The 26,999-nt window shown below is 47.4% G+C and overlaps 1 long non-coding RNA gene across 1 annotated transcript; it reads right to left on the reverse strand.

The window, feature by feature from the left end:
- Window positions 1-1,389: 1,389 nt before the first annotated feature.
- Window positions 1,390-26,744, reverse strand: LOC146851598 (uncharacterized). The gene is made up of 3 exons (XR_014981150.1): window positions 26,538-26,744; window positions 4,851-4,952; window positions 1,390-2,335 (listed from the first exon to the last, which is right to left on the reverse strand). It is a non-coding gene; the product is annotated as an uncharacterized LOC146851598 (long non-coding RNA).
- Between the last annotated feature and the right edge of the window lie 255 nt (window positions 26,745-26,999).

Below are 26,999 nucleotides of genomic sequence, written 5' to 3' on the forward strand. Positions count from 1 at the left end.
CTTATTTACTGCAATGGTGTTTTAAAATGCTGTACACACTGGTCTCCCAAGTTAAGCCTCTCTGCTTGCAGCCAAACTACCAAGGGTTGAGCAACGATTAATTTATTGAGAACTTGACTGGACCTTATTTGTGATTGTGGTGTTATTACTAGGTGTAGGTACGTACCTGCCCTTACTAATAAGCCACCCCCCCCAACAAACACTACTACAAAGAAGGACTCCTGAACCTTTGGATTTCATCTGGCAATTAGGGACTACAATTTGTTTCTCCAAGGCAGGGAGTTGGCCCCCCCACACCCTCTGGGGGTCAGCAGAGGGATGGACTTGCTAGAAGGGATCCTGGTGGGTCCCCTTAATCTTTTGTGGACTGGTCCTGCTGGTGTAAACTCCAGAGAGAGGAGACACGCAACACCTGCCAACACAGAGGTGCCTTGCAAGTGGTCTGGAAGCCATAGCAACTGGGGAGTGGAGGCAGAGAGACCTCTGCCTTGGGGTCTAGGCAGAGAGCCCTCTGCCTTGGGGGCTGCAGAGGTAGACCAGTGTGCAGGAGTGGTACCAGGTGCCAAGACAGGAGGCATATCCTAGGCAAGGAACTAATGGGCAGAGGGGGCGGGGGGGGCTGAGGGGGAGGGGAGCGCTTTTGCTCTCCATCATTGGAGGGTAGCAAAAGTCCGTCTCCTCGAAAAGGTCACAATTTAGAGGCTAGTCCTGGCAGCTAGTGCGCACCACAACTTTCCTCATGCAGTGAATCATTAGAGGTATTAATAAATGTCATCATAAGATGGTTCCAGCCTTTCGTATTTTAACGATATGCATTGGTTTAATATGACATTTCTGCCTTCATTAATGTGGTAGCACCAAAGCCAATAGGCCTGCCTTTTGATAACTACACCCCATTGTATTGGGTTTAGTACTTGTGGGGGTATTGTGGTTCTATTGTTCAGGGTTCGCTAAGGGTGTGAACTGTTAGAAAGGTGTCACCACAGGGGTCACCACAGGGATTTCCGCCCGCCATTATGCATACATTTGTAAATTAATGAATAGTTTTGAGTAGTGTGGGTGAACGTTTTCTTTTTAAAAGCAAAAGCACTGACTGGAGAACTGGTTATTATGTGACATTTAATACATGCCTGTGGACGGGGTTACTAGCCCACACCACCTCCACTGAATAGCCCTTGGACTGCTCCCCTAAAACGAGGTTCCAGGTTCATAGTACATGGAAGGCTGCAGACTTATTACTAGCGAAAGAGCTCAATCTTTACACCGAATAACCCATTTTCTTCAAGGAACACAGACATGTGTTATTTGCTTTTTTTGGACAGTCAGCGATAGCTTTTTTGGACAGTCAGCGATAGCCTATGAAATAAGTCACTCATGTACCAATGCAGCTTGTGTATATATATTTATTTTTCCAGAAATTTTGGTTTTACATTCATGTAGCTGTCCACCACAGCAAGTTGCTTCATCGCATCTCTGGCCGACCCATTCCCCGCCGGACGGGAGTTCTGAGCAGACCTTCATTCTCTTGCGTGGGAACAGAAGCAGCTTCTGGAAACAATCAGGTCATGTATTCTTCTCACCATGCACTCAGCAGCCATCACAAAACCCTGTTGCCTAACAGACGCAGAAGAAAGGCCAGAATGCACCAACAGGTCTGAAGTAATAAGGAGTGTTGAGGTAATTACAGCGGCCATTTTGAACCTGAAAGCCTTAGCCGTTGCCTGAAATGCAAGCACGTCTCTGAAAAACCCCAGCAGAAACCATGCACCCAAGGGACACTCAATAATTTAATTACATCGGGTTTATGAAAAAATAATCATATGGATCCTGGCACTTGCAAAGGTCTCTTACGAAGCACCAAAGAAGCTACAAGATTTGGTCTTGATGTAATAACCCAGTGACCTGCATAAAAAGACCCTGCCCCCAAACACTCCTCAAGCAACGCCCCTATGCCACGGTCACCAACACCATCACAAGAAACAAGGAAAACTCCAATCTTACTGCAGGGGAAATTAACTTTTTTTAAATAAAATAAGTATAGATCTTTGCAAAACAGCCTTGTATGTGAGCTCAGGAGATCCATGTCACGGTGAAAGTCTTTCAAAAGGGCCGCCACTAGGTATTTTTTTTGCAGACACTTATCATGTAGGCCCCTCTTCTGTGTCTATGTTTTGACTTCTGTAGGCAGGGGTTGGAGGCTCTCCGGTGCATGCCCTTTACCCTCAGGATCCTCCGCCGCAGCGCTGTACTGCCATTTCTGCCGGTGGACCAGGCTTGGGGTCGCCAGACTCGAAACTTGAGGGGGCCGGTTGGTACTGTACATCCTTCTTGCTGCCTGTTGGAGATAAACAGGAGTGAGGCAAAGGCTCTGTACTGATATGTAGACTGTTCGGCCATCTGTGTTCCTCCCATTTCAAAGAGGTCTAGCAATGAATAACCCCTCTACCGCAAGTGTTAGCGAAGGCACAGACCAGAGAGCGCATCTTCCCCACTGAATTGAAGCCCAGACTGTAAAGAGGCTAGTCGCCGGGTGTTTCAAATGTTGGCTGGCTCCTCTCCCATCAGACCTCACTGCATCCCTGCTCTGCCCGCTCCCTATGCAGTGGTTTCTGATTTAAGAACTGCGAGCACATATCGTTGACCGAGCCGCTGCAAAGGCAGGCCAGGCAATAATTGTGCGATCACCTGAACAACTATGTATATCACAACTATGGGTAGACTTGTAGAGGCAGGGACAAGCTGGCTGGTGCCATAGTTACTGCACTGGTGTCCAGTTGGGGGTGGGGGACTGGAAGAGCGTAATTCCTGGAGAGATAGGGAAGGTGTCTCCTGAAAGCTATCTCTAGGAACAAGACTTTGAACGCCACAAGGGGAGGTGGCAAAAATATACGGGCAAGGTCCACAGAACGTAAAACTGTGTCCTGAAAGTCACGACTGTCTCTCAATAACTAATAGGAAATATGGCAACTCTGTAGACATTATGCAGACCTTTGCTGTGGACATGAGGAATCAGGGCCCCTCTGTTAGGAGTCTACACGCTTTAGTCCTTAGAAGGATGCATGTTCCAACAGGACTGTCTCTCCACAGGTCACTGCGAATGGAGTCCCTTGTAGGAGCTGGTATGAATGTAGTGTGTACAAGTACAGGATTTAGAGTGCTGAGAGCAGAAGCCCTACTCTGTGGAACCTACCAGCATATGAACAAACATTGGCAAGGCCAATAGGTCTCGCTTCTGGGACCTTATAAGTATTTAGTTATGCATCACAATATCCTTGGTGCAACAACATCAACTGCTGCATGGCTAAACACTTATAAGTTTCCAAAGGCGAGACCTATTGCCTATGCCAATGCTTGCCTTTTTGTGATGTTATCATCCACCCTCCTGCCCACAACTTTTCCCCCCGACATCAGCGCTACTGGTGCCGACACCCACCTACAACCATCGGCACAAATTAAGCACTGTTTAAGGTTTTGAAACATGTGTAGATGAGTCTGTAGGAAACGGGTGCTTCTTCTGGTGCTTTGCTCATACATGCGTTTGTCCTGTTTTTATTTCTCACATTACCCTTAAATCAATCTGGGAAATTTACCTTGATTTGGGCGTCAATTTTCCCTCCGCTATTGCTTGCCATTCGGCCTGCTCATGTTCAGACGTCTGCAAATTAGTCTCTTGGTTTCAACAATGTGGCTTTACAGAGAATGTGCAGTTAAAAATGTTGCAAGCCAGTCATAAAAGAGCCTTCAGACAAAGCATGGCGAGCCACTGAACCAAGCCACTTTACAGCCGCTGTGTCGAAACAGTCATTAAATGTGGGACGTCCTCTGCCCCCCCCCCCCCACCCCCTGCTAGCACAAGCACACCGAGAGAGCAGCCGCAGCTAGAACTGAGGGGCATAGATCTTTACTTCTGTTCCGCTAACCATCAGCCAAAAAACACCCCAATAAAACAGGGGCAATTGACAGAGAACACCAAGCATTGCCAAAGCCAAATGGTCTTGCAGCTGACATTTGATGGACTTGAATAAAGGCTTCTGATGTTGAATTCATAATAGAAACCTTGAACTTGCGAAGCCGTGTATTTCCATTGATTTTTGCCAATGACGGAAGCAGCAGACATGTGCAGTTGTGAAACACAGCCAACAGCGAGGACCGTCCACTTTATAACTACTGAAAACATGGTTTTCTAGTCTTGACAGTTGTAGGTCTTTCACACTTTCCCTCCAACTCTCACTTTTAAATATTTCATTTCAAGCCATATCTTGGTGTGCGTCAAGTAAATTTTAATATTAACTCAGTCATTTCGGAAGCACGGTATCTGCTTTTCCCTGCTGCAGTTTCCGAACTGGGGCAGCTTTATGTCAGGGAAAAAAAAAAAAGAAAAAAAAGCAGCCGCAAAAGTGAATGCGACCGCCACCATCTGTTTCCAATTAATTAGAGACAGGCAAATGTAAACAAGTGCGATAATTGGAAACAGATGGCGCACCTGCTCGCTACCGCAGGTGGATGCCTTACATGCACGAGTACTCATTGTAAACAGTGCAGTACAACCACGAGTTTTCCAAAAAGTACAGACTGATTCCAAAAGGTCAGATCCTAAGCAGCGCTTGCACGCTGAGGAGGCTCGACCAAAAAAGTTCAAACTGGGAGTCCGATTTAGAATTAGGTGGCAACAGAAAATCCTGAGTTTTGGAGGAGGGTTAAAAGACATCCAAGGGTGTGATTTTCTCCGGCATAAGGAGAAATACTAGAAATCCACAAACTGTACTCTCCATTCTGGATCTGGGTGTCACCTTCCACAGCCCATCTAAGACCCCCCCCACCCCTGCATGCTCTTACCCCGAGGTACACACCTTTGGCAAGGCTGCAAGGTCCCTTTATGGCCGGGGAGGCGGCACCAGGTTCCTCCCCGCCGCGGATCGACGAGGCGATCTTACGTGCCACATATCGGCACGCTGTGAAAAGAAAGATATGCAAAAGATTACAACTGCAGGCAGGGGTCAGAAGGTTCGCAGGTTTATCAACTGCATACACTGCTCGTATATACATTTGCATTAAGCACACCTACATATGGATTCTACAATTAAAATCTATTCCAAAATTTAAGAGAGATATTTTAAAATGTACACATTTTAAATTTCAAGCAGGTCAGAGCTTTGAAGGCAAACAAAACTGATGACTAGAGCAGGGTCTCCGAGACCAGCATTTTGGGCCCCACTTGGGTTGATAGAAGAGGGTGATGTTTCAGGTAGACCCCAATGAATCAACTTGTAATTCATAACAAACCTGGTAATGCTAAAAACAGAAAAACAATTCTGTTGAACCCGGGTTATTGTGGAGTAAAATTTCCACATATGTTTTTACTTGCCCAATGGGCACGATTGCTCTCGACTGCAGTCACTTCCATTTGTATTAGCTGGCCTCGGTGATGCACCGTCCACCGTTGGGTCTTCCTTTTGTTAGCACCTCTAACCTCTAAGGGCATTAATCCGACTCAAGTGGCTTTTTGTTCCACATACTACTGTTCAAAAGTTTCACAGCAATTTCATTACCTTGCTTAGTACTTAATATTGTACCTGATAGTTGGTTATTTTGAGTGACTGTTCACCTCAATACTTTGGTGGCCCTTCACATCCCACCCTCTGCTCTTTATACTCGCCTCAGAACTTCCTCCTTGAGGTTAAAAGTCCAAACAACCAACATTCTTCCTCCGCAGAGGATACCCCTCTTTGTGCAAGAACACTCCACTGTTCCTGAAATACTCTGAAATCCCCGCTCACTGACCTGTATCCGGATACAAGTTGGATCACAAGACTGAACTCATGACTGACTATGCACGAGATCCCAAACACTGGCCTGGAAACAATACTCCATTGACTATCCAAGTGTCCAGTGATCAAAACAACTCGACAACTGACTTTTCATGAACCAGAAAACAAAATTAAACAAAGTTGTTAAGAAACTTGAGAAGCGTCCCCCTCAATCTGATGGGGGGGAGGGGGGCCTAGGGGGTCAGTTTGGCACTATTAGGATGAACATGATTGCTTTCTACCTCATAGTCATTCCACTAAACGGTTACCGCCCCCAGCTCATTTTACAAAGACCGTAACAAACCTGAATTAAGTTCCCATGATCTCTTGAAGAAAGTTGAACACAAAGAATGATGAGAATGGACTTTTCTATTGTGTCCCTTATTATAAGAGTATAAGTGATACCAGGGCTTCAGCAGGACTTTCCTCCTACTACTACCTGATCATACTTTCACCACTAAAGGGAGCCTGAAAAAAAAAAAAAAAAAAAAAAAAAAAAAAAAAAAAAAACCTATCCACACATCACCAGGATAAGTATTGAACTATCTGAAGATGAAAGGTTGAACAAGGCAGACTCGTTCAACAAGGACCTGAACTCAAACCTGTCCAACAAGAGACTGCACCTTGGGATAGTAAAGGGGTTATCATAATTGGGTTAATTTACAATCAGCCATGTTGTCACTTTGCTGGATATTCAGACTACAGTGGAGAACCTTGAAAGTACCAGGTTAGAACTGCAACCACCACTGAGATCTCAGTCGTGCTATTCACAGCAGACCTAGATAGCCGCTTTGTTTCCCAGAAGTCCAAGACTTTCAACCACACCATGGCATCAGTTTTCCACTGAGCTCTGACGAGTACACAACTGGATACCACCAACAACAAAATAGTTGTCCTGTTGGACCAGTCCTGATTCTCAAAGGACACGAGGCCCTACCCTCCAACACATCCTTAGATGCACCAAATCTGCCACGACAACACAATCGTTGTTTAATTGCCTGGAAAGATTACCAAAAGATTACCAAAATCGGTCTAACGAATCTGAAGAACGCGGCTCAGCCACAGATCTCTTGGAGCGGTTTGGTGCAAAGTAGGAGCCACCATCATTAACATCCTTGAAACTTGTGTTAACCTCTCTCCGTTTAACAGCTCCATACATGGCCTGCATAGCTGAGTGCTCTGCTGTTACCAATTTACCCTTCATGAGAATAACCTATGTACGGAGGAACCAAGGAACGTGTGCGGAGGCTTAATGGCAGAAGGAAGACCCTGTCTTCGGGACGGTTTTGAAAAATATCCTTCTGAAAACTTACCAACTGCACCCAACTTTCCTACAAGACAATCACCTTTGTACCACTACCAGTCATGAGGCACAACCCTCTCCAACATCTACTGTGCCAAGGGTCTCATCAGAATTAGTATAACTGCTTGTGAGGCATTGACGTTCTTACTGCGATGGCCTTGTCTGCGACTCAGCTTTAGCTAAGGGAGACAGACTTCATCAGCTCCACTGTAGATTATGCACCATACCGGTAAAAACAAGCATTTGCAATGCAAATAGGTCTTGCATTTGTGAGAGAGAGCTATTGACATCGTAAATGGCAAGGTTTACCTGCACGTTTTATTTTTGGAGTGAATGTATGTAGCGTGCAAAATCCCTTGGAAAGGTCCTGCACTTTGCATCTTTAATATATTTATTACAAAGTGTGGATTGTGTCAATTGCTAGGCACGTACCTTGTGGGTAAAGTGTCGCATAACATGCACACTGTGGTGCTTTACTAATGCAAAAGTCATTAATAAAAATAGTGCTTAAGGCTAACCAACGCGATCTAGCCATGTGAATCCAAATCCTGGCTGCTTTCATTTTCTAGACTTTGACTCTCCTGCGTCTTGGTTATCCCCCAAACACTGGGAGGCAATGAAGTTTGCCATGGGACGGGGGGGGGGGGGGGGGGGGGGGGGCTAGCTTTGGGGTTACATGAAAATTTATTCATTGCCTAGCTGACAAAGGTCGCCCAGTGCTATTAGTAAAGTGTGCAGATTTCATTAAGATATTAAGAGTACTTTACTCGCATCTATGAGAAAAGCAACATTAACTAATCAAAATGCGTGTCAGTTTTCACAGTGTCTTAGACAGTGCTGGTTGCTTAGTTCATTACATTAATTTTTGTATTTACTCTTTTACACAGCATCCAAAGTAGGTTACCTAACCCCAAACCCCCCCCCCCCCCCCAAGAGTTGTTAAATGACCCACAGAAGGGAATGGGTTACAGTTGAGCAAATGTTTCCAAATGTATTTTGGTAGTGCCATGGAATGATCAGCCAATGAGGTACTTGATGAGCAGGTATTTAACTACACGTTCAAAACGTACGGGAGTGTGGCAGTTTGTACACCACCACCTCAGTGTGTTTATTAACAGAGCTTCATCTACCAGACAATGCTCACAGAAGGGCCACTGAAGCACAGAACAAAATGTATTCATTTATCCTGAGAGTGAAGGCACCCGGAAGGCTTAGGTGCCCGCCCGGAGAGGCTAGGGATCCCAGCGCTTCTACAGACTCTGCCGTGCTCCTCTGCACCAGCAGGGCACAGGTCAGAATCTGCCGCTTCTGCTAAGAATAGGTGAGGGGGGGGATGAGGTAGGGGCATGCGGGAGATGCCAGCAGATTTCCAGGTTATTGAAAGTGATGATTCTGACGCGAGGCAATGGAGTCTGACTTTGTATGTTTGCACCAGTCTATTTCTCTACCATCTACCGGGCTCACTGCCATGTATCCAATCTGTGTTAGAGGTGCGCAAGCCAATACAATAATTAACAGATAGAGCCTGCCGGAGACGAGCCAAGCGTATACGAGCCACTGGGCGAGCCATGAAAATGATCGGCATGTTAATCATACAGTAAACATGATGTAAATGTGCAATAAGGTATCTTCTGAATTCAAAAAAGTGCATTTCTTTAGTGCGTCACCTCAGTACACAAGATTATAGCACCGAATTGAGAGAAGTTATTAAAAGTGCTCGTTTTAAGCAGGAGTTAACACTGCCGCTCCTCCCACCCAACAACAATGCCATTTGTGAACCAAGAGGCGTCCGTTGCCATGCATACCCTGAATGTTGTCTAGAGTCTTCTTATATTTAGAGTAACATTAAAATCTAGTTCATTAAACACAAGAAGTTTTTGTACAGCACGCATCTTGAACTTGCATATTTCAAGGTGGTAATATGAACGGGAGTGGGGGTAGGGGAGGGTGAGAAGTCACAGACTGAGGGAGGAGGCAATGGGGTGGGGACACGGAGAAGAAAATAGTGTTAGGAGTAAAGGGGCCAATAGCCGTGGAAGGATACAAATATTGAATGAGGGACTAACAAGCCTCAAACCAATCGGAAGGCAGTATTTAAGACAAAAGCCAATGGGCAGCAGAGAGTGGGCGGAGCTGCCACACTACAGTATATACAGCATGCATCGCAAAGCAATGGCAGCGCATTCGCACTCTAACGCTAGGCGAGATCTAAGGATATACCAGGTTCCAGTTACATGAAGGTGTCCATTGCCTCGCTCACTTCTTTCCTCACCCACGTACTCCAGGACCCACATCCTTTAGGCTGCGCTCTGATTTTACTTCAATAACTCCCTGTTACCTCAGTAGCTGTTGTGGCAAGTTCAAGTTTGATGACCCTTCAATTTTGGTGTTTCTTGTTCTTTTGATCAAAAACAAATTTTGCGGGGGGGAGGAGCCAAGATGGCGACCGGGACGGCAGCGTAGGCTCCCGGCTCCGTGAACCTCCACATCCCGCACAGATATCCTGCATGTGATCCTCAGCCTGCGCTACATGCCCGTGTTGGTGATTGAGAGCGGCAACCGATCGTGTGATCCTGAAGTTTCTGGCGGCGGTACCGCCTGAGAAATGTTCATTTGAAGTTTGCGGCCTGTGCAGCCCTGGAGCCGGGACCTCGGGTGGACAACATGGCCGGGCGGCAGTTCAACAACAGCGGCCATTGGTGACCGGGTGGAGTCGGAATACCGAAGCGGAGCGAATATTGGCCTGAATCTCGCTGTGGTCGCTCCTACCATCGAGCGTGGCGTAGCGGGTGCATAGCCGGGGTGACGATTCCAGGGTCTTTCGGCGATTGCCTGGGCCCTCGCCAGTGAACTGATCGGACGCGGCCTGTGGATCGTCCCGATTTGCGCGGGCTGCTCCCGGTTTTCGCGGGCACTGGCCCAGGAGGAGAACGACTGTTACCTGTGACCACACACTGGATGCATATTTTGCCTGCCTCCGGAACCCTGTTTGCAGTGCCATGGAACTTGATGCGCTTGTGCCTGAGTCCCGGTTCCCATCTGGGGTGGCCCTGCCCTGCGGCCATCTTGATGGGATGGACTCTATCATCCTGTACATTGGGTCACAGCAAGATTGGGAGTGTGTGGCGCAGAGGAGCGTAGCGGAGCGAGCGCAGGGGGCTGTGCTGGGGTACGGTGACCTTCGACGCTCTTGGAGCCCTTCATTTCACCCTGGTTCACGGCGCCCGGGTATTGGGGAGGAAGCTGGATGGTATTGCGTCAGCGTCGGAACAGTTGCGGTCTGCCTGTCCCCAGGTACACAAGGATCTGCTTCACCCTACACAGGAGGAAAGTAACGTGACCGCCGCTGTGAATAAGGGACAGCTGGAAATTTCGGACACTGTGGCAGCGGGTGGTCGGCTGGCTGTGGGGTCGGCCTGTTCCGGAGATTTTGGACTTGAGCAGAAAGTGGTGACTTTGTCCCATGCGCGGCCTCCGGCGACCCGGGCGATCTTCCCGCAGCGGTCGCTTGCTCTGGCTGATTCCTCCTTCCTGGACCTTGTGTGCGGCGCAGGCCCTGGGGCAGTACTGGGAAAGGTGATCTTCCATGACGATGACTGTGTTGGTGTTCAGAGACATTCTCCCTACGTGTGTGTCCCTTCCTGGTGCTCTTTGGACGCTCCTCTTCCTTGTAATGGACATAATGGGTCGCTGGGTATGCATTGGTGGATTCGCAAAGCGTGGCCAAGGATAAGGCTGATCCTTCAGAGGTTGTCATTTAATAGGCGGGCGGGCTTGTGTGCTCTCACGGCATAACTAATAGTGTAGTCTGTGAATAATGCTCCCCATTTCTCTTAGACATGGTCGAATTTTGGTTGTTTATTGTTTGTTTTGGGGAGGAATATATTGTGCGGGAGGGAGAAGCCAGGGGCATGATTGAAGGCCCTCCTCCAGTTTATTACTACTCTCTCCCCTTCTCTGTTAGGGGGGGGGGGGGGTTTCCTCTCTTTCCCCTTTTTCTCTGTTTCTTCTATATTTCGAGTCTGGTTCTGGGGCGACAGGCACACTGCGGGGGGGGGGGGCCGTAGTCATCTGCAGAGGTGCAGGGTGGGGGGTTGGGGGGGGGGGGGGGGGGAGGGGCTTCTTTAGTCCTTTACTTTGTTCCTATGGCCTCCTTTTTCCTCTCTTATTCTTCTTTGTCTTTCTTTTCTGGGGTCAGTACGGTAGGTTTCCTTCGTTGCCAATCATTGTTTTTATTTGTGCATCAATTTCCGTGATGTCTTCTGGGTCCTAGGGCAGGGGACTGCAGGCGCAAACGGCTCGTGACATTCCTCCACATCCTGAACCTCCTGTTTCAGCGCCAGTGACTTGATAGATTGCTGTTCATTGTTGACGTTCACTACTCTGCCTGCCATTTTTCGCTGCTGAGAACTTGATTGGCACCTGATCCTTCTATCCCTTATTGTAAAATGAAAACCTTTTATATCCTGGTTTCCCCTTTGGGCTGTTCACTGGACTAGAGTATACTAGCATGGAGAATCTGCTTCCCGAGGTGCTGCGTGTGATTAAGATTTGCTTGCTGTTATTTTAACTGCTTAGCGGCCGGCCCCGAGGGTTGTAGGCCCATACTTGTCTTTGGTTGCAATGTCAATAAAGGTTTTTCAAAAAAAAAAAAAAAAAAAATTTCGCTACAAATTAAAAAAGGGAAGCAGGATGGCTCTGTTGCAAGCGCCATTCTAGCGGTCGCATTCTAGCTGTCGCAATCAGATTCTTGTGGGAAGAGATGGTCAAAGCTTCCGGAGTGCTGCAATAACTCAGCCCTTGATTGCCCAGAAGGTCTATCCTTTCTCTGGGCCGGGTAGCCAGCTGCTAAGGTGCTGCAACTAGAGTCAGGCTAGCACCTAGCACTTTCACCCTGCTTTGGCTTCTATTCTTAACTTTCGGTAATTTCAGAAGGGCCATGTTCTCCTAGATTGCTAAGTGAATTCTGATCATAAAAAAATCCATTCCTCTATATTTGGAAAAAATATATATATGTCGGTTTTACAAGGCTGGAAAAAGAAATTAAGAGGGGCAATTGCCTCTTTTTATATTTATTGCGTTTTGCAAAAATTAGACAATACATATCAGGCAAAATAAATTGAAAACAAAAACAGTCAGGGTACATACGTATAAATCAGGTAGCATATAGGATATCAGAAAACAGATCCATAGGGTTATACATTCAAGGGCGCAATATACCAATGGTACAATTCGTTATACAACCATGTCTTGGCTTCCATTGCTTGAAGATGTCAGATAATCTAATGGGAACAGTACTAGAACAATACCCATGTAGCGGATTGTGGCCATGTATTACATAGTTGGAACCTGGAGTAGAAACAGAAAAGGATGGTCTGCAGTTCCATTGTATCACTTGCAGCGCACCGCCTACATCGAGAAAGGTGAATTCAAAATAATTTTTCACTCTTTTCCAGCTAGGTAGCTCTGATACAGGCTCCAGAAGTTTAGGGAGGCTCGGGGTGGGGGAAGCAGATCGCTATATAGTTCAGGTTGCGTGCTGCAATATAACATATCTCTTGACCATAGTGGTAGGTGGCCCCTGGAGCCCAGCGCCTGCAACTCCACGATAGTGGGAAAAATGCCTCTTACACCCCAATCCAAGATGGCCACCACATAATACTTCCTGTGAGATCAGTACTTCCTGTGAGATCACTTCTTTTTTCGAGGTCTCGTTTATTAAGGGATAAATAAGCAAGCTGTGATCACTGTAGTAAATCACAATTGTGCTGTTTAGCTTATACTACTTGCTCCATAAAAAGTTCTCATGTTTTTTTTTTTCACCTCAATTCTTTGCATCTACTTTTGGCTGGATATCCTCTGGAGGTTTGAGCTGTTTCTGGTTTCCATCCCCCCCCCCCCCCCACCACCTCTTCCCCTCCAAAGGATCCTAGGAAATAGAGATTGCGAATCTCCAACCACCATTATGGAGTGCAGGCGAAACATTTCTTCATCTACAGACCGTTAGCTTTAAAATAGTTGAAGGGAAGACCAACTGCAGGTATTTAGCGTGAAAATTGTTTACATTCAATGACGTTTCACTACACTTAGTTATACATTTCAAGTGGAGCTGCATCCGACCCCTGCTGAATTAACTTTTTCCTGGTGTTTTAGAAATTAGAACAAGAGTGACTTGCACTGCACTCCCACTGGTGTTGGGAGATGGCGGGACTGGGAAAGGAGGAATGAACGTACTTGTACGGATAAACAAATATGCTGCACCATTTATTTAAATGGAAAACAGCCCCACCTAACAATAGAATAAATTTCAGAACGCAGTTTCATGTTCATATTGTTGTCTAACGTGCATGGCCGTCCGCAGAAATTTTTCCAGGGAGGGCCATAATGTTAACGTCATCCCCATCCTTTGACATGTGTGCCAGGTGGGGCACAAGAAACACTGGGGCGCAGGAGGAGCCGTAGGGGACAGGAAGCAGGCTGCATATGATCTCATACACCATAGGGTTGTTGTGCCACAGCCATCTTTCTTTAATAAAGTAAGATTTCTCTGGTGGTTAATGCAAAGATCTGTGTTTGGTCTACACCCAGTTAAGAATCATGAAGTTTAACATGCAAATTTAAATTTTGTATTTTATGTATCAAGGTAAACGGGTTACTGCTTTTGACATCCTCTTGTTACTTTCTGTTCATAACTTGCAATAATTCTAATATATATTACAGAGAGCTATGAATTGGCATCAAGGAGCTACATGCAAGTGTCAAGGCATGGGTTTAGAACCTTATGGTTATTTTCAAAATCTGTCTGTTAGCAAGATTGCCAAAAGAGGCAATTCAGAAAGTCTAACGTGGTTTTAAATCATGACTTTGTGCTTCTCCCAACCAGGCACTCTTGACAATTTGTAATCCTCATTGTCTATGTAACAAACTGTAGATTGATTTGAACACTTATGATTTATTGTCTTTAACGTGTGCGTGTGATGTAACATACTCCGACACCCTACACTGGGATGAGAAATGCTATGAAACAAATAAAAGGAACATTTTTAAAATCATAATTTGTGTAATTACCCAAAACTGACATACTTACGGTGTATGCTCATCTCTTATACACAGAGGTTGAATAACGTCAAAAACCTGCCTCCAAATCAAATTTTCCTTGTACAGATCACAAGCTGTGTGTCTTAGTTTCCCTCAATTGCATTAGCATTTAGGTGTTAGGCTCCAGGTAGTTCCCACCATGGTGATACTCAAACAGAAGGAGTGCTGATGGCCCTTTAAAATTAGGCCCTTGTTTTGGGTCCACCTGGAAGTGAAAATAAAAAGGCCCCTTCACCGCCTGCAGGTTGATGCTGTAGGAGAGTAGGATCTGCTTCTTATGGTTACCCCCACTTTTTGCTGATGTTTCACTGTTTTTCGACTTTGGTCTGGCTGGGGCCTTGCTATTCAGGACCCCAGCCTAGCTGCTTCCTATCTAAAATGGATTCCAGGTACCTTAGGTACCCTACAGATTGGATTCTGGAGTGCCCTTTTAAGTCCCTAGTATATGGTATATTATGTACCCAGGGCATAGGTACCCTAGAGGCCTACCAGGGGCTCAAGCATGTATTATGCCACCCCTGGGAAGCCCTCCAAAATGACACCAATGGACTGCTACTGCAGCCTGAGTAAGGTGGTGCATGCACCCCTTACAGTGATATAGGTTACCTGTATCACTACCCATACACACATATAAACCTACAAGTCACTCCTATGGCAGGTCTTATCAATCCTGAAGGCAGAGTGCTTGGTTTTCATGTGAGAGGGTGCCCCTGCATGAGCAGAGCCCGTCTGCAGCGTTCGGAGCCTATTCTGATGTGGTTTGTGGTGCAGCCTGATCATATACTCTTAAGTGCATTATAACCTCGCTGTAAATGCTAACTTTGGGATGGCTGCACGGAAACAATGTTGTGTTTGGTGTCAAACACCTTGGAATCCTACTCCCACACCAGTAACTGGTGTGGGAGTAGGATCCCACCCTTCTAGAGGGAGACGTGACAGCACCGGTATACCCGGTACCAACTTAACCGAGCCCTGGCATCACAAAATGGATGCTGCAGCCACAGACACAAGTCTGGCCTCCTGCTGCTGACTGAAACTCCGGCAGGGGAGGCCTGGACAATAGGTTTGCTGTCACAGGGAGGTGTAACCACCTCCCAGACAGGCTGATGTGTATTGGGGCTGGGCGGGAGCACTCCCAGAGTGCTTTGAAGTCCTGCAATGGGGGCACATTTGGTGTCCCTGTGAATAGTCCAGCTCAAACCGGTTGCAGGGGCTACCAACCCCTGCTGTGGCGCGAAACTGGACAAAGGAAATGGGTGTTGCCACCCCTCTTTCCAAACCCTCCCATAGGTGGGTCCCCTGAGTTAGTCCAACCCCTTCCTTACGAATAAGTAAGGAACCTCTGTAACCAGAACTTTAGATCTCCCTGGACGAAACTCCGAAACGGAATCCTGGAACTTTGACTTTCTACTCAAGACTAGAAGACTAAAGAATCTCCCTTGGAGTCAAGGAGTGACTTCCCTGCTTGGCAGGCATCAACGACGCATCTGTCTGGTCTGCATCTCCGAAGCTCCCGCCGGACGGCGAAGACTTTGCAACTCCAGAGGTGGATTTCCAGACTTCCGAGGCTGACCTGAGTCCCCAACAAAGCAGAGACCCATTGCTGTCGTGGGTAACGTGGAACCGGAACCCCTGGACTGTGCACATTTGCAAGTGCATCACCTTCCGGACGATTCTCGAAGCTGTGCTTCGGGTTACTTGTAGCCCAGCCCCGAGCAGAAAATCCACCGAAGATTGCTGGCCTACCCATCGGAGTGACCTGTGGGCCGCCATTTTGAGATTCAGCTTGAGGTACCTTCGCGATCCCTTAGTCCGTCGACTTGTGGGTCCCCGAGAAGGCAACTCTGATTTTCCTTGGGCTTTCCTGGTTGCTCCAGATGTGCCCCCACTTGCCCTCACTAGGTGAGTTCCTCGGACCTTGCTGGTCCTCACCGAAGCCATTGTTCTCTTTCTGCATGGATTGCTGTTGCCAAGGCTTGGTGTGTCCAATCCGGACCCCAACGCTGCAGCACTCGACATCCTTCGTGGGACAGCTCGAATCCAGCTCCTGGTTGTCCTCGACGCCCCCTGGTCCTCGTGGCTGAAGAGTCAAGCTTCCTGTCAACTCACCTGTAGCACCCGCCATCGGTGGGCATTCGACTATCGTGCCCCTGGTCACTGGCAAGTGACCCAGACTATCCCCTCTTTCAGGTTCTTCTCATCTTCGATCCAGGCTTGGATCTCTTCGGACACTTCACATCTACCCAGCAGCAGCACTTCTTTGCCAGCTTCCATTGAAAAGGACGATGCGATTCAACACCATTTGACACCTATGCACCTGGCTCCCCTGGGTTAGGTAACTCTAGTACTCCGCTGCTCACGTGGGTGTTGGCCCTAGACACCTCTAAGTCCAAAAGGGTTTGCTCCTAGTCATCTCCCAAGTGTCCTTAAACTTTAAAATTCCAACCTCGACTTTCCCCATAGAAGCTAACGGCGCTCACGCACTGCTGGCTTTGTTGTGTTTTCACCCCTTCTTAGAGCCCCTGCATCTCCACTCTGCATTTGGCTAGATGAATTAGCACCCTTCACCCCCTGAAATTTGACTCTAGTTGCGCCTCTGTTTAAAGTCGAGGTAGGAGAGAGATGAGTTGGCATGAGGTTTAAAAGAGGGGTGAACGAGGGATTGAAGACGCCGCGTGGTGATGGTCATGGGCGTCTGCAGGGAGGGCAAGGAGGGGCACGCGCCCCTCCTTGCCCCCCCCCACCCGGCGGACGCCCATGCTAACGTGTGGTTTTAGGCTTTAAATACCCAAAAAACACACCGCAAATCAAGGAGGTACATGTGTTACTTTTCTAAAATTTAAGTCAGAATTTCTTCTATTGCTTTTACACATTATAGCTTTTTTGGAACAAATTGCCCTTTGTTGCCCCATATCATCCAGAAGGGGCACTGTGGAGTAATTTTAATCAATAAGTATTTATTTGTAACTCTTTAATATAGGGCATGCAAGTCTCCTTAAGGTAACGTTAACAAATTGTTTCTGGAATGGCCCTAAATTAGTTTCCAGCCACTGACAAGGTTAGGCAAACTATGCAGTGGGCACCTTCCTTTTAAACATTATTAACATTTCCTACAAAACTTTGCATCCTAGGCGGTTGTCTAGTTCACTGATATAACCAGGCCGACTGAATGGTTTGACCCACAGGCAATTCAAGAGTTGGGTTAGTTTGTAAATTGGATCTTAATGTTCTTGTGGCACCAGGATTCTCCTGGTGAACGTTCACAGATGTGCAGGCCAGGAGTTCATTTGTAGGGTGCAGGATGCCTCAGGTAGCCCAGTCCTACTGGGAGGCCAGGCCTGCAGGTGGTATCTGGCCACTGAGGGCACAGTAAGTCTCCTGCACCAATGTCTGGCTGTGCACCCACCCAGCGGGTCAGCAAAGAGAGTGGTCCCGTTCGGCCCATGCGTGGTCTGTCGTAGAAAGTTTTATGCGATCATCAAATTAAGTCCTTGGACAATGTTGTGGCAGCTGGCTGTCCATGGTCACAACTGCTGCAGAGAGTCACAGATCAGCCTGAGTAGCTCTGCTTTAGGCGTGTCCTGCAGTGTAATAGGTAGGCTTGAGATCTTAGTGTCACACTGGGATGCGCCACCATGCTTCTGTCACATCCACTATGGTTAGTGGATGTGAAAAGGTAGAGGAAGCGGTGATATAAGAGACGTGTTGAAGGGGCACAGAGGGCCCAAGTGGGGTCGCGCGTATGAGTGTTGAAATGAAGAAAAGGAATTTCAAGGTTCAGGTAAATAGAGCGTGATAACGTAAGGGCACAATTGGCAACAAGCATTTACAATGCAACGGTCTCGGCATTGTTAAAGTTAGAGCTATTGGCATTGTAAATGGCAATGCCTTTTATTTATGTGTTGGTTTTTAAAACATAAATAAAAGGCATTGTCATTTACAATGCTAAAAGGTTAAACTCTCGCAAGTGCGAGACCTATTGCATTGCAAATGCTTGTTATTCCGGTCTTAGAGAGGGGTTACCTTTGCAGTTCATTGGCCTGTTCCTATTGAAGAGGACCGAGACACATTGCACATGGTTTGTCTCTGTCTAGAGTGAGAGAGTGATTGAGTGAGCAAACAATGATAGACTGCAGAGTGGCACTGGGCTTGAGATTAATTCAAGCATTCCACTAATCACTTTATTCTTTTTGTTCTTGATACACAATGAGGCCTCATATGAGCTCTGTCAATGTTCTTCTCACCACCCACTTAATATCATATGAATCCGACCTATTTAACTACCCTGTGCCAATGCAGATCCCCCCCCCCATTCCTAATCTTAGTTTCAGGACTGTTCCTCTCTGTTTTCCTTTCTCACCCAGACATACCCCTTCGTCTAGCCAGGCTGACCTGCACCGGTCCTCACTGCCCCCACCCCTCACAAATGGTCATAGAAATGACTAGGCATCGCCTGATATCAAAATGACACCCTTTTTAAGAACATTCATAACATTTTTCTGAGAATGTAGCGAAATAGCCTGAGCTGGGAATTTCGGTGTGCAGAAAGCGCTGCTACAAGTGCGCAAATGGAGGTGCCCTGTGCATATGTATCTTGAGGGACATGTTGGCAAGAGTATGCACCCGAGAAACCAAATGAACCGAGGCTGGCCACCCTCTGGGCAGGTCCCCAATCCTTGGTTCCAGCAGAACACACAGACAGCTTGTACTGGCGCTGGGAGCGCGGTGCCGGAGTAAAGAAAACACGCATTCTTGCAGGGCTGAGGCGACATGTAACAAAGGCTGCTTTTAACGCCGTCCCACGAGAGGAGCGGGGCAGGCAGTGAGCACAGTACATGTCAGATGTATGCAATACTTATAGATACATCAAAGCAGGGTAGATACAGCCAAAGTTTGACACTACGATTTTTGTAGTCTGTATGCAATGTAGAGACGAGCATTAACTACAATATCAATTTGATAATATTATTTACTTATTATAAAGTGCCGAGTTATCAAATTTGCAAAGTTGAGCGATATTACTACTCACCAAGTCATTGATCACATTAGAAGAGTATGGATTTTATTTCCGACTGTTAAAAGAACGTAGAATACCACCACACAAAAAATAAAATGGAATTAAACACGTTTGTTTCGTTCAGATTTTTGTTTTCAGACTCAGTTCTTTTTTTTTTTAAATACACGTCCTTTTTTATTCTTCGGGGCAGCAGTTTGTACAATGATGACATATGCCAGAGTGAAACAGCCACAATATAAAATATTAAAATGTGAAAATTCCACATTACCCCATTTGCATCACAAACTATTAACAAAACGTGCCCGGTTGTTATATTGAGAAGAACAAAAATCTTTCAAAAGTTGGACCGACTAGTTCAACTATTTCCATATCTCCTAAAAAAAGGGGATTATGGAGGAGATATCGAATTAACGGTTTAAATGCGCATATGGAGAACTGTTTGTCGGTCGGCGCTGGTGGTTTGCCACGTCGTGATATTAAGATCTCCCTGGGTGTCAATCACAACTAAACACAGCAGGGTAAACTAGCCATGACCCCCATGCGCAGCAAGCGCATGCTGCTTACCAACTGTTGGGCTGTTTGTTTTAACGCTCCTTTGTCTCTCATTCAACAAGGCAGAGCAAAAGGCACACCACTGCCTTCTCTGAGGTCAAGAAGAAATGCCTCGGAGAAAGGCAGCGGCATTTTCGGATTCGGGGCGTGTTTGTCTTTTCTCTCCTCCAGCCATTGGCTGGAGGAGAAAATGAGACTTCTTGTAAAAAACACGCCCCCCGATCCGAAAAAGACGGGGCCTGATTGGAGAAGAGGTCAGTCACTCCGGTGGCTGGCCAGCATTCAAGAGGCCAGCCAATGGAGAACAGGGGAGAAGAGGGGCGGATTCAAGCCCCTCTTCTCCAAGTCATTAAATCTCCCGACTTCCGGTTCTGCCTTCGGCAGACCGGTAGTCCTCGACCTAAAAAGCACTCAAAACAGGAATATAAATAGATCCACAGCACATAACGATACAGTGACAGCATAGGAAGAACAAAACGTATCTGTCTTTAAGCCGCATATCTCTGTGCTGCTGTTGCCAAGTTACACTTGTTTATTCTAGAGCTTTGCTTTATGTTGTGACTTAAATGGCTGTACTTGAAGTTGCATTAAAACATTAATGCATAATGGTAGCCTCTGGTCTTGTAATGAAATCGGGGGTTTCTGTAGGATTGATTTCCTAATGGGTTAAAGGGGCATTGCCCCTCGTGGAATGGCAGCTGCCTCTGGGAACACTATGGTGTAAAGGGGATTCAGGCAATCCACCACTCATCTTGTCAATAAGTCTGGGTTTTTGTAGGACTGAAGGATTCATTTTCTCATGGAGTAAATGGCGACTCTAGGAACCCAAAACATCTCTCCTAAAAATTGCATCTCTAGGGTCGATTCATGTCCTCAAAATGAGACCGGGACACATCTAGGAAACATCTCTAGAGATGTCTAGGAATCCAGAATTCATCGACATGCAGTCATGGTTTTTATATAGTGGAGGGATTCATAGTCTTGTGACTTAAAAAGGAGACAGCATGACTCGTGTGTCAAGAAGTCACTGGTTTCTCTAGGACTGAATAATTAATCTCCTTATGGACGAAAGTAAAGCTTCAGGAAATGTTTATGAGGTAACTGATGTTATTGTACAGGATTCGTCTCTCCTTGAAGTCAGGGCTACGAGGACTGAAGGATAATCCTTCCTCAAGACTAAAGGGGGTCCCTGGAAATCACCCCACATGGAGCACATAGAAGCTTTCTGTAGGGGAACTCGTCGATGGCGTGGAGGAGAGTTCTAGGAATCCGGGATTCATCTCCACATGGTCATGCATTTTTCTATAAATGGAAGATACAATTTTTAAGGCATAAATGGAGACTCTGGGAAGCCAGGACTCCGTCCCCACATGGATTAATGCGCACCCAGCCCCGAGTATCAAGGCCTCTCCCAGGCTTTAAGTGGGCCGGGTCTCACCGGGTCTGAGCACCGGTAGAAACGGGTCTCTAGCGGGCTCTGTTTTGCTCACACTGCTCACTAGTGGAGAAGTGATGTTATCAGGGGCGGCTGGTGACATTTTAAAGTGGTGAGGCGTAAAATGATTGGTATACTTCACCGTTGCGAGCGAGCCCGAACCCCTATAAGGAGGGTTCAGGGGGTTCTCCCCCCGAGAAAATTTTGAAAAAAGAGAAGAGAAATGGTGCATTTTCAAGCAAATTTGAGAAAGCAGGAAGGTTAATAAAGCAATTGTGAAAGTGCAGTTATAACATTAATAAAGAGATGTCATATAACATAGGTAGCTGCTTATTCAGTGTATAACCACAGAGCTTCAGAGCAGACTTCGAGATACAATGCATTTCTGAGTACCTCACTCACAGATGTTTATTTAACAAACTAAACTGGTTGCAAAGTAGCAGCATTCAACATGGTTTACTTTTTGTAAATGAAATCAGCACGTCTCTCTCCAAGAGCAGCAAACTTTTCAATAACTTTAGTGTTAAAGTCCGGGATTTTCTGAACTAGCTTGCTCTCTACAGAGAGCATTGCCAAAGCATTGAGTCTTTCCTCAAGCACCTATTTACATTGCACATTCAGGCAGAACGCAGATTGGGGAGATTAAGTGATTTGCCCAGAATCACATGATGTGGACGCGACCCCGAGGTTTCCAGCACCAAAGTCGGCAGTCTAGTTGACGGACCACATCCTGTCCCAACTGAAGAAAGTGCCACCTTTTACAGGGGATGACTGTGGGGAGTGGATTCAGGCAATATTTGCTTGGATGAAGTCTGTGAATGACTGCAAGAAATAAATGCGCGTGGTGAAAGCAGACACCGAGTCCAAGGAGGAATAACAGCGATATGACTGTAGGGAATGAATTCATTGATGACTGCAAAGAGGGAACACAGGAAGTGATTTCGTCGAATGGATGCTTAGAGGTAATTCAGGCGACAGCTGCAGGGAATGAAGGGTGGGAATGAGTGCAAGGAATAAATACAGATGGTGACTAAAAGGGGGCGAATTCGGCGGATGGCTGCAGGGAAGGACTGCAAAGAATAAATATAGTGAGTGACAGCAAAGGCAGAGTTCGAGGAATGACTAGAGGGAATGAATGCATGTGATAGCTGTAGGGAAGGTAGAGGGGTGACTGCAGGGAATAAATGAAGTGACTGCAAGGAATCATTGCCAGAAGCGGCCTTTCACGGAATACATTCGTGTGGTGGATGCCTCGTGCAGTGACTGGCTAAAGGGGCCGGCTGCGCGGGGAGGGACAGGTGTTGTGCCTGGAAAGTCGGCCCCGGCTCCTGAAAGGAACTCGGAGAGCAGGGCGCCCCCCTAACGCTCAGACCCAGCCCAGGCGCGTCACTGCCGGCAGAGCTGCGCCCCTGCTCCGGGGGCTCAGAAGTGACCACTCTGTGGAAGACGGAACTAGAAATGGAGCCTGAGGCTTTTTTGTTTTTTAACAGAGGATTACGCGCGGTTCCAACCCACAGGAGCGCTTAGAAGTGGCCTTAATGGCAGGGGATGAGCGCAGTTTAATATGCGAGTGTGTGTGGTGTGGGGGAAGGGGGTAGCCAGGCACCACCCCCGTATTTAGACATGCCTGCCCCCACGGATTGCCAGGTTTTATTTGGAGGGCGGCACGTGCTTTACAAAGGGATCAGATTTGAACTGCTGAAATTTAAACAAAAACGTCTGCATTGTCCCTGTCTGAGGAAACGTACCTGTCCCAAGCAGTTTGAGAACAGGATGTTAATATCTCTCTGGCTCCGAGCTACGTAAATGTGAAAAGAAATTAGAATTATGGAATGCTCCCTGAACATTCCTTATGTTACCATCTTTAACAAAAGCGCCCATGGAAGACAGCACAGCGTGACGACTCCGAGGCACGCGCCATGGAAATGAAAAGAGAACAGAACAGAAGTGGGTCACGGGCATTCGTGTGATTCGTCACATGTGGTGAATCATTGCTTTACTTAAGCGGGATGTGAGGGGGCACTTTGGTCTAATTTAATGTTGGAAGGTTGCAAAGTATTTCACTCCTTTATGACACAGACATGATTATGCCGGCGTTATCTTAGAGGAGCTTGGAGTGTTAATGGCGGACTGCTCGAGACCTAAGTGCGTAGCAGGAAATGAAGCTTAGCTTAAAGTAAAAGTAAGTAAAACACCCTCGCATTAGAACGACGGTGCTCACCGATGGACAAGTCAGGGCAGTCAGTGTAGTACTACACAAGAAAATTGTCACCACCACGACGAGTCAGTCGGAGTCAACAACACACACCGACAGAGTCACACGACGGGTCCTCCTGTACGCACCGCCGCCACGAGGTGTGTACGCAGAGACAGACAGTGTGACAGTGGCACCACCGCGTGCGTGATGACGCGACAGAATTGCATAGAGTGCGCAGCGCACCTCATGGCCAATCACTGTCACTGTGTTCAGACTAAGCCACAGTGATTGGCCATAGTTGCGCGGCACCCAATGCAGTTACTCCTAGGCTGCCTCAGGCTCTCTCAGCCAATCCAGAGACGCTGCATTAGCAGCGCCTGCCCTGGATTGGCGAAAGAGCACGGATAGGGCTCGCCCGGATACCGAGAGACGGGGCTGCTGCAGAGGCAACCCTCAGCCTCTCGGCCCCCTCCTCTCACTTAGTAGTACACATGGCTACAGTGCGGCGAATGCGCACGCTCGTGCTTGTCGTGAGACAAACTCGAGCATGCGCAGATAAATTGCGAGCCGCTGCCGCTGTCAACTCACTGTGCACTGTCACTCACTGTCAGTGCTCGCCCCCCGGCCCCACCCCCTTCATTGTCCAACGCTCGCGGCTCGCAATATATTATTCATGATTGATTGCATTGCTGGTCTCAGTCTGCGTGCGTGGTAAGTGGGGCTCCGCCCCTGCGCCCCAATGGACGCACCGCCGCTGGATGTTATAACGTCATGCCAGGTAAGCGTTGTAGGCGAAGAAAAATCCTTTAAAGAGAGTCATTTTCTCTCTGGATTTCCCTTCTCTTTTTAAAACCCAGGAGCAGCAACATTGTCGTATGCAACTAACCATTGACAAAGCCAATTGCCATTGTATCATATATCTGGATGCAATGACAGAAACAGCAAAATACAATTCGGGCGGCACACTACCTTAAGCGCAAATTTTCAGTTTACGAGTTTAAGCCACGCCCCTTTTAGACCCCTTCCCCCCTCAATCCCCCCTCCCCCTCAGTTTTTTCATCCCACTTAAAGCCCTGGCCTCTCCTCACTGAGCGGCATCGCTAGGAAACGCCTCTGGGCCAAGAGACGTTTTTAAGAGTCTAAGGGGCATATCAACAAGGGCTTTATCTCTGCTTTTTTGGCTTTAAAAGCCAAAAAAGCAGAGATAAAACTAGCACCCTATCAACAACAGGGTGCTAACATGCAAATTTGCATGTTAGCACCCATTTACTCTACGCTTCCCCTTGCATCTCTAATGAGATGCAAAGGGGGCGTTCCAGAGTAAAATAATAGGAGAAATGTCGCTAAGCGACATTTCCCCTATTATCAAGAATATCGCTAACCCTGTTAGAGACAAAAAAAGCAGCGCTAACCGCAGTTAACGCTGCTTTTTTACGTCTGGTATTTTTCTGACTTAGCCATGATATCCTATGGAAGGAGGATATAATGGCTAAGTGTGTCTGTCCCTATCAACAAGCTAACGTAAGATTATCGCTGGGTTTCCAGCGATAATCTTACGTTAGCCACTTAGCGTGAGGATTTTTATCGCTATTGAGATAAGCGTTGCTAATAGCACGCTATCTCAGCGATAAAAATCAACGCTAGCCGGCGATAATTATCCTCACGCTAAGAGCGCTGAGCGATAATTATCGCCGGTTGTTGTTGATATGCCCCTAGAACTCTTCGCGTGCAGCGCAGGCGGTGTCTAGGGATACTCATCCCAGGGAAAACGGTAATTTCTAAGAATCAATGCGTCCTCCTACTACTAACTGAGTCCGCCCTCATCCTACCAGCATCAAGGCACGCCCACCTCTGTGCGATGACTGAGTGCAGACGACGGATCCGGGAAAAACTCTGCTGAACCAGGCATATTTAACATATCCAGAGCCTGGCAGCCATTACAGACGCACTTCAGTTTGCTGTCAACACCAGCACTGGTATGCGGAAACGATTAAACGTACATAGCGAGCGTCCAGGTGGTATAGAGCTTTATGCCTCGTAGTGCCTTGTTCTCGGATCTCTAGATGGTGTCTCACAAACGAATCTACCAAAGATAAAGTGATTGCTCAGGGTCACACGGTGCTGCTAAGTTAATTAAGTGACAACGAATATATTAGAACCACAATTTCCTGCTTTTAGTACCGACAGACCACTCTCCACCAACCAGTCCAATCTGTGAAGCTTCTCCCAGGCGCTGCGCTGGAACATGAACAGAAGGCGCTCCCTCGGTGATAACATTAAGAAGCAACCCGCTACTACAATGCCCACTGGTGCATTTACTGTGCTTGCCGGATACACTCGTCTAGGTAAACACCTCCAGGAAGCCGATCCTGTTTACTACTCACATTTTATGGCTGTATCGCGTGATCCCAAATTCGGGGCGGTGGGGTAGGCCATAGATTCCAGATGCGCCTAGAGTCGAACCGATACATTCTCTGAGCTACGTGAGAAGGCAATCGAGCAACGACTCAAATGTTTCTGACCCCAGTGCCTGTGGGGTAGAGTCATCCACGGAAGAGGCTACTCAGAAGCCCTATGATCCAATAGGTCGGACAATTCCCTCACCGGTTCCCAGGGCTCTGGTGAGGGAATGCCAACACACTAAAAAATATATATATAGTGCCTTGTGAGGGTTCAGAGCCCCATCTATGGAATAACACCACACAGTTGCCGTAAGGACCACTAGAATATACACAGATTTCTATAGCAACAGCATTAACCCACTAAGCTAGTTCACTCGCATCTGACGCTCAATGGAGTGCACAAAGACCGATCACCAGCGGACTTGTCTTGAGGGGTCACAACCAGTGACGCGCAGGGGGGGGGGGGGGGGGGGTTCTCTTATTCTCCTTTACCCCCACCCAACACTCCGCAGCAGGCGCATTACCCCGCTTAGCTGTCCTGACGGAACCCATTGACCTGCGGATCGCCTCCTTACAGCCATCTCTGAAGCAGGAACAGCGGGAATTGACCACACCGGCCAGCCGGTTTGTTAACAGCACGCGGATTAATCTGATCTCCATAGTTTATGAACCCGCTGAGCCGCCTCACGGGCTTCGGCCTAACATGGGATTCCAGCCCTTCCTTACCGCCGATGATGAGTCACACCATGTTCGCGTCTGGTCCCCGGACCGATGTCTGGCCTGGCTCCTGGCTCCTGGCTCCTGGCTCCTGGCTCCTGGCTCCTGGCTCCTGGCTCCTGGCTCCTGGCTCCTGGCTCCTGGCTCCTGGCTCCTGGCTCCTGGCTCCTGGCTCCTGGCTTCCTGCTCGACTGCCCACAGCCGCGCCCTGTATCCCAGTTACACAAGGAGGCGCTGCTTATGTATTCGCCAGCCTGTGACGTAGGCCTGTACTCTCCAAGCATGCGCAGTGCTGCTCCCCGCTTCCTGCTTCTCAGGCAGTGTTTTTGCTCTGCTGCATTTCTGCAACGTACAGGTTTTGTTTTCATAATCTTTTTATTAAACTGTTACTCAGCATACCAACACTATTTATACATAGGGCACGACCGATTTTGACAGGGTAGAACTACACGTTGATAATTGACAGGGAGA

Source organism: Triturus cristatus, chromosome 4_1 (assembly GCF_964204655.1).
Source record: "Triturus cristatus chromosome 4_1, aTriCri1.1, whole genome shotgun sequence".
Taxonomy (NCBI): Eukaryota; Metazoa; Chordata; class Amphibia; order Caudata; family Salamandridae; genus Triturus; species Triturus cristatus.